This window comes from Nelusetta ayraudi, unplaced genomic scaffold (assembly GCF_046127955.1).
Source record: "Nelusetta ayraudi isolate G7.1 ecotype Tasmania unplaced genomic scaffold, CSIRO-AGI_Nayr_v1 ptg000042l, whole genome shotgun sequence".
Lineage (NCBI taxonomy): Eukaryota > Metazoa > Chordata > Actinopteri > Tetraodontiformes > Monacanthidae > Nelusetta > Nelusetta ayraudi.
This window is the reverse complement of record NW_027466092.1, coordinates 10131577-10139554: the sequence shown is the minus strand read 5'-3', so window position 1 is coordinate 10139554 and position 7978 is coordinate 10131577. Positions and strand designations below refer to the sequence as shown.

The window sequence follows — 7978 nt, the reverse complement described above, 5'->3', positions numbered from 1 at the left end:
CCACAATAGTGATGGTTTCAAATAACTTTCCCAAATTATATATAATATTAGTGTGTAGTAAACCTTTAAATTATTATTATTATTATTATTATTATTATTATTATTATTATTATTATTATTATTATTATTATATATTTTTTCTTTTTTTAGAATTACATTTTGTTGGTCACATTTCTAAATCAAAAGTGTTTTAGTATCCAGTATGATCTTTTTTCTTTCCATACTGCATTCGTCCATGTCCTCACATGAATGTGTAGCATCTACCACCCACACCCAATAAAACAAGGTCAGATCTCCTCTAATAATCTCAACAATTCAGGCAAGGAGTAACCTGACCTCAGATCAGAAATGGCAGTCATGGTTGCTGCGAAGATTGATGAGGAATGTTAAATCTCAAATTAGTAGCCTCTGATCTTTCTAAAGGGAAAAAAACAGCTCCTATTTCACTGACTTGCCAAAAAGAACGAGAGAAAAAAGACGTGACCTTGATAGTGTGACAGTTGACGGTCGTGTCACTATGCCTCCAATTGATCATGCACCCTGGCTAATAGGCCAAAGGGATATCCTTTTGGCCAAATGGTTAGCGCGCATGACTATTACCTGGGAGTCCACTGCGCCTTGCCACAATAGCAAAGCATAAAAAAAGCAAGAGTTTCATCTGTCAGTCAACAAACATGATCTGTAGAAAACAAATGTTCGCTAAGATTTTTTCCTTCACATTTTTCTGCCTTCTGAATTCTGTAAATAAAGTCAAACCTGAACTTTCCTGAAAATGTACAGACTCATGATCACTGCTTAATTTCAACTAAGGGCTTCTTTCTCTGTCCATGCATGGATTCACTGCTAGTGCCACTTCCTCCCCTGCCTTTGCCAGAAAACAACTTGAATAGACTCAATAAAAAAAAAAAGATGGATGGATGATGTGAGGTACCCTTTCAAATTTTTGTAAATGAAAAAGTGTGCATGAATGAGGCAGTCTTACATAGCCACCAGTGAACCTGTATCCGACTTAATGCTCATGCAAATTTTGCCAGACTTATCTGACCCAACAAACCTCTTGGCCTCTTTTAACTGACATCTCCCAAATCATGTAGTCACATTCCCTGAGTGTCCATTTAATGCACACCAAAGTATCAGATGATATTAATGTTGCATACGCCATGAGACAGGGAATACACAGAGTATGCAATTCCTGCTGCTGTGCAAGTCATAGTTATAAATCCCCCACTTGTACCCTGCAGCATTGGTGCTTTTAATAAGGAATGCTATTTTAAATGTTGAGGCACTAATTATCTTTAAGTCTCCATAAACATTTTTATTTTCATTTTTTATATGTCCGTTCATTTATGCAATTTTAATTTTCCCTCTATGTAGCCTAGTCATCTACAAGAGCATGTTTTCATTACATGGAGTCCAAGTGCAAGTGCTGGACTTAGTAGTTGGTAGTACTTAGGAGTAGCAGGTGTGTGTGTGTGTGTGTGTGTGTGTGTGTGTGTGTGTGTGTGATATAGAGATAGCGTTTAATAAGCACTGACAAGAGTAAATCATAACTACCATGAACAGAGTGCAGGCACTCAACACCAAGAGGTCTGGATATTTGTCATGTGCACTATTTGTGCCGCAAATGACACACAAGTCAGGTCCAAAGGTCCAAAGACTGTTTCTAAGATAGGACATTGTTATAGCTGTGGAACTGGCAAAATAGGATTCTAAATACTATACATTGTTCATTTGTTTTCAAGGCTTGCAAGTCCAAAGTATGCTTAAAGTCCCATAGGAATATGTTTGAAGCCAAAACCCAGATCAAACTGGAGGATTTCCTGGTTTTAGATGTCATTTTATGGTGTCAAGCAGGCCAACAGTTGTCAAAGTCAAGGCCCAGTCAAAGCATCGGGTCCTTGTTTTTATGACTCAAATGTGGAACGTGTCCTGGGTGCCAGGCTCTGTGGCTGATTGCAGCAATCTGTGAGAGAAGTTAATTAATTTACATTCTGTGCTATGTTACCACAGAAATATCAATAACATTAATTCAGGACTAAATTAAAACATGGAACAAAAGGAAACTGCTGCTTCTTGCTTAAAGTGTTTTATGCTTTATCCCATGCACAATTAAAAGCAAAGGAGGTCATATTAAGCTCTCTCATTTTAAACTAATAATTGATTTATACAAAGTTGATTTAATATGGTATTAATAGTAATGAATTAAACACTTCAACTTTACACTTCATCTACAAATGAACACAGAACACCCCAATGAAACTGTAAAAAAAATAAAATAAAAAATAAAATACCATGACCTTCAAGCATAACATCCTTACATCTGTAAAATTGAGATTAAAATCTATGAAATATCTATCCATCCATTTTTTTAATACCCTGAGCTAAGGGTTTGCTGGAGCCTATCCCAGTGTCGTAGGGCAAAGGCAGGGTGACACTCTGGACAAGTCACCAGTTCATCACAGGTCATAAATTGTAATATTTATTCATTGTTTTTAATGTTTCCATTTTTTACTTCATACATCTACACTTTGATTAATTTTATTTATTTTTTAAATCTATAGAGTTATATCGGTTATATTTGAGGTAGTTTAGTAGCTGGCGTGAAAAGAACAGAATTTACAAATCATGAATGAGAATTTACATTTACAAATGACATTATCCCTCTTTGATTAATCTGACATGACTTGGTTTTATTAGACCACGACACAGAACACCACACAGGCAACCAGATGACGACTTGCAAATGTCTGGAGTGTGAGAGTTGAGACAGACCGTCAGTCTGTGGCTTCTTGTGTAAAACTGTTGCCGTGTTCTCTCTGACCTCACAGGGAGTGCTGAGGAGACGGACAGCTGAAAATGATAGCCGCACTGCAGAGACAAGCATGTGTGTGTGTGCGTGCATTGCCTGTGTGCTTGTGCACACCAATGTATGAAGTTCAAGTTGCATCATCACACCTGAGCTTGGTTTTCAGCTGGGGAGTTTTATCAGTGCTGAGGTGTGAGTTACTCCGTCTCAGATGCTTGCCATTGGACTTGACACATCATTGACTGCCAGCTACATGGCTGCAGTTTGACCATGTAAGGAAACCACAAATATCTAAATTGACATCATAATTTCCTTAAGTTGACCTCGCAAAATAATACTACTGATTTCTCAATCAATCTAGACAGGATGTTGGATTTTATTTTGTGCTATCAATACACCCTGCCACCCCCCCTCCACTCATCCCCCCCTTTTTTTTTTATTCAGCACACTCCTATCCTACAACTTCCTGTCCACAGTTATTACACTTAATAATCAGACTCCAAGGCTTGCTGACCTAGAAACTCTTTTCCTTCATAGCTGGATGAGCTAATGGATCCCAACACAAAGTGATCTGATTGTCAGATCGCTCTGCTCAAATCCCCATCACTAACTATGGGACCACACACATATCTGAGGTTCCAAAGTGTTACAAATGTAGCCTGATGTTCCATGGAAACCACTACTACTATCTGTCTACCTATTTATCTATCTGTAGGGATCAGGGATATTAGCTCACTTTGACTGTCTTGACTGTCATTCTGTTATCCCTGGTAAACACTGAGGTTTTCTGTGTTCGTGTTGCCTTGGCTAAAAGACATTGAATAGAGACTGGTATCTGATATGATGCTAAATTGAAAGCTGTGGAATCAGTGAAAGTACAGGGAAAGTGTTAATAGTTAACAGATGAAAGAGAACATTGTGGGCAGTGGAGCATGCTTAAAAAAAGTGTGTGAGTTTGAACTGGGATGTCTGAGCGCGAAAGACCACGAACAATTGAAACTGCAATATAAGTGCAGCTGCTTCAGCTGCACTTTTAAAACCTACTGCCTTCTCTTGCAATCCCATTGGCCACATTCCAAAAACCTAAACCCTCTTAAACATTTACGATGTGTTCGGTCATATGGTGAGTGTGTAGGCTAAATGTGTGCGTGACTGGGAAGACGTTATCGTTGCACAAGGTCACCCTGCCTATTGTCGATTGTTGCTTTCTCTGCCTTGGCCTCCAGTCAGGTTGCAGCTGAACCAATGAAACATTTTCCTGAATCAAAATGCATCTGTTTAGGCCAAAATAACGATCGACCTGGCAAACTTGTTGCTTCTGTCTATTAGGAAAAATCTGAAAGAACAAATTGTATTTCCCAATATTCCTTAAATGCGTTACCTAAATCTGGATTCTAACACATTTTGCATCAGTAATTACACACACTTTTTTTTATGGCACAGTTACTGCTTCTGTTGAAGAATTTAACTATTTAATTATTTAACCCTCTGCATTTAAATCATTGCCCTGACAAATATTGTTGTGAATATAACCAATAATAATAATATCTAATACCATTATATATTATTATATTGTATTATTATTACATATAACAACAACAACAACAACAACAATAACAACAACAATAATAATAATAATAATAATAATAATAATAATAATAATAATAATAATGTTCTTGTTGTCTACTCTGATATTTCTGAAACTGGTTAAGATTAAATTTGTCATATTTACATATCGGACTGCACCGTGAGGCTAAAACATGCCCTGAGTAGCAACAGTGACTAAGGGGACTGGGTTTCCCAAAGGGTCACTTGATTCTAATTAGCAAAACATCTCAAGCAAGTCGTCTCTATGGTAGAAGAGGATGAATGAAAAACCCACTTTTGCACTGTCCTTTAATGGCGCTAATTTGTCCCATCGCTGTCATTCTCACTCATCACTCATTATATCAGTCTGTCCTGATTTATCATTCAAAACGCTCCTGCTCACACAGCTACTGCGGGGACTCCCCTGTAGTCAACTTTCCCTTAGGGCATTAAAACCCAGCTAAGGCTCAAAATGGCCTCAAAGCATAGCACTCTCTCTCTTACACATACACATACACACCTAGTCTATTGACTATCTAAAGAAAACCAGTCGCAGTTTCGTACAAAACAATAATGGCAGCCAGATGAAATATTAAATATCAATAATTAAATATTTGTTGCGGGAAACAGTGGATGACCTCTTATCATTTTCAAAGACACAAATGCAGGAAAGCTCATGAGACGCAGCAAAAGAAAGACTGAAATGAAGACAGAATGAACAAATAAATGGATGAAACATTAAGAGTGAAGAGCAAGTTTCAGAAACACATCAGGCAAATGTAATTGAAATGGCTTGGAGCACAGAGGACTGACTGATGGAAAAAACAGTAAAGGTGAAGGACTCAAGATGCAGAAAAACAAAACTGAAATGCTTGGATGATGTCGCGCTCCCATGTTCCTGGTGTGCGGTTCAAACAGCTGAAACTGGGCAACGTGTGTATGGTAACTCATTGTGTCGGGCTTTTAAAAAACATTTAAAGCCTGGGATTTGGATGGACGGCAAACACAGACACGTGGCCATAGGGACACACGCATGCACACAGTCGTCCATAATGACAGGGTCAGCAGGCCTGGCAAGGGGTTAATACCATGCGACTATTTTACACTTGTTAATTGCTGCATATGCAGACACGGCAAGGCAAGAGTGGGGTTGCTTTAGACTCACTGCAGAGGATAAACATTTCCAACATTTTATCAGTAATAACCATTTAAATGTTTATATGTTTAAACGTGCACTGAACATTTCAAAAGTATAATGTGGCTCTATTCTGGATTCTGATTTTACCCTCTGATCACAAGCTGGTGTAAGAAAGACGTGAGGAGATGAGTCGGACGTCACAAAACAGGAATTATCCTTGAAGATGGAATGCATAATGGCTAAATATCAAGGCAAAAGGCAAGTGGCTTTCCATGTGCTCCCACTGGTTATTCATTTTGTATTTTGAATTAAATCTACAAAGGTCCTTACAACACTGTTGCCCAAAAAGTTGAAAAAAAAAATGTTTTTGGTCACAGTCCTGTGTCGACTTATTCGATCATCACACGATCATTACATTATGTGTCTGAATTAGCCAGCTGAAATTAATAATGAACATGAGTTGTTTGACGTTATAAAATACTAGTTAATATATATGTATATATATATATATATATATTCTTACGGGCAACAGGGTCATTTTCTTTCTCCTAGATCTTGCGAATGAAGTATTTAATAGAACGCTTGCTGTAAGATACATGCATTATTGTGTTGCACTTGTGACACACATTAAACAAGGATTTTGTATCCTCACCGGTTGACAGGGCTGATGTTTGAGGCAAAGTTGTGATTAGTTGTCTCCAAGATGCGGCCGCTGTTGCAGCTCCTCGATGTTTTTGGCTGAGTTGCATGTGCTTGGCTCTGTTGCTGAGAGCCATTGGCCTTTTTTTCCTCCCACATGGTCAGAAGAACACGCAAAAAAAGTTACAACCACCTGAAGACAGACACAGGTAGGATACCTATTGCCTTTATCACAGACACGCGTGTAAAAAAGTCACCAAATCACCAAATCTTCAGGGGAAAAAAAATCCCAAAAGTGTCAAAAGGAAGGAACTATTGTCTCTGGGTAGGAAGAAAGAAAATGAAAAGACAAATTCATAGTCATCCTGGATAGGACCTATCCAAAGTTATTAAAAAAAAAAAGAAAGAAGATGTAAAGACATTTAAATAAAATGTCATATCAAATGAGAAACGCAGTCCAGTGTTCCCTAAAAAATAAACCAAATTCCAGAATGTCAGCAGAGCGCTTCAGATTCCCTCAGGAGCGAGCAATTGGTGGCACAGCAGGATTTGAGCCACAGGAGGCTCGGACTCGGGAGAGTCGAATCAGGAGGAAGGCTGCACGGCACTACAGCCGCCCCTCTCAGTCGGCAGCTGGAGACGAGGAGAGGGTCACACACACACACACACACACACACACACACACACACACACACACACACACACACACACACACACACACACACACACACACACACACACACACGCTTCACAGTCTCATAAAAGGAGGCTCCCCAAATATCACTCACCTCTAAGTTTAACTTTTCTCAAATACATGTGTCTGCACAAGGTTATCTTACTCAACATGAGCACTAATGTGAAAAGGGCAGAAGAACACAAATCCACTCTGCAAACAAAGACAGCTTCTTTTCCTGCACAGATGCAGACAAATTAAATGGGAAAATCTGGCATAACATAAAATGTTGTCATTCACTTTTCAAAAATGTTATAGTATGAGTATGTGGTTTAAATGGAGTTAATTCTTGTTCCATAACATGCAAAAGTACTAAGAATTCAAACGGTGAAAAACTAAAACTGCACAGAAGACAACCAAGTACGTTAATTATGCTATCTGAAAAACCTTCCCCCAACTGGCCAGAGTTGTAGAAATTAAATGCTGCCAAATTCCGGAGGTAAATTCTCAAGAAAATTATGGGCTGTGACTCTTTGTATTCTGTACAGTCAACACTATCAAGAGATGTCCACTGATTTCAAGTGATGCCACCCTGTCAAGGAGGCGAGAGGTCAAAATGAAAAGAGCAACAAAATAAGGATGCCCCCCCCACACACACGCACAAACATCTAAAAATCATTTAAAGTAGACAAAAGATGAAGCTTTGGTTTTTGGAGGCTGCGCTGAAAAGCTTTGCTGATCGTACAATCAAAAGATGCCCTCTAGTGGAACAGAAAAATAAATGCATCTGAGGAAAAAGCTTACCCCCCTCCCCCCAGCAGAGACATGAACCCTGCAAAAGTGGAGGATGTGCAACTGAACCCAACACTAACATTTAAGGTTTTAATGGCAGTTAAAATGTTTAAGAGTAGTAATTGAATAAGCAACAAAAATTCAAACAATTATAATCATCTATATGTTGTATGATTATTATAACAAAACACTTGCTCTGGTTTGTTGTCATTTAACTTAACAAGATGGAGTTGAAAGATTGAATGAGATTTGATGGCCGATATCAGTCCAGTATTTGCTGATGATTTGCTGTTTTGCTGATGAGCAGTCACTGTTCTAACAAAATACTAGGAGTGATTTAATA

At 38.4% G+C, this 7978-nt stretch overlaps 1 protein-coding gene across 1 annotated transcript in view; it reads left to right on the top strand.

Moving 5' to 3' along the window:
* Positions 1-4776, top strand: part of LOC142893543 (uncharacterized) — a 52130-nt gene extending 47354 nt beyond the window's left edge. Inside the window, exon 34 of the transcript XR_012927719.1 lies at positions 4760-4776. The gene's annotated coding sequence lies outside the window, so the exon portion shown is untranslated. The remainder of the gene's footprint in view (positions 1-4759) is intronic.
* Positions 4777-7978: the final 3202 nt, after the last annotated feature.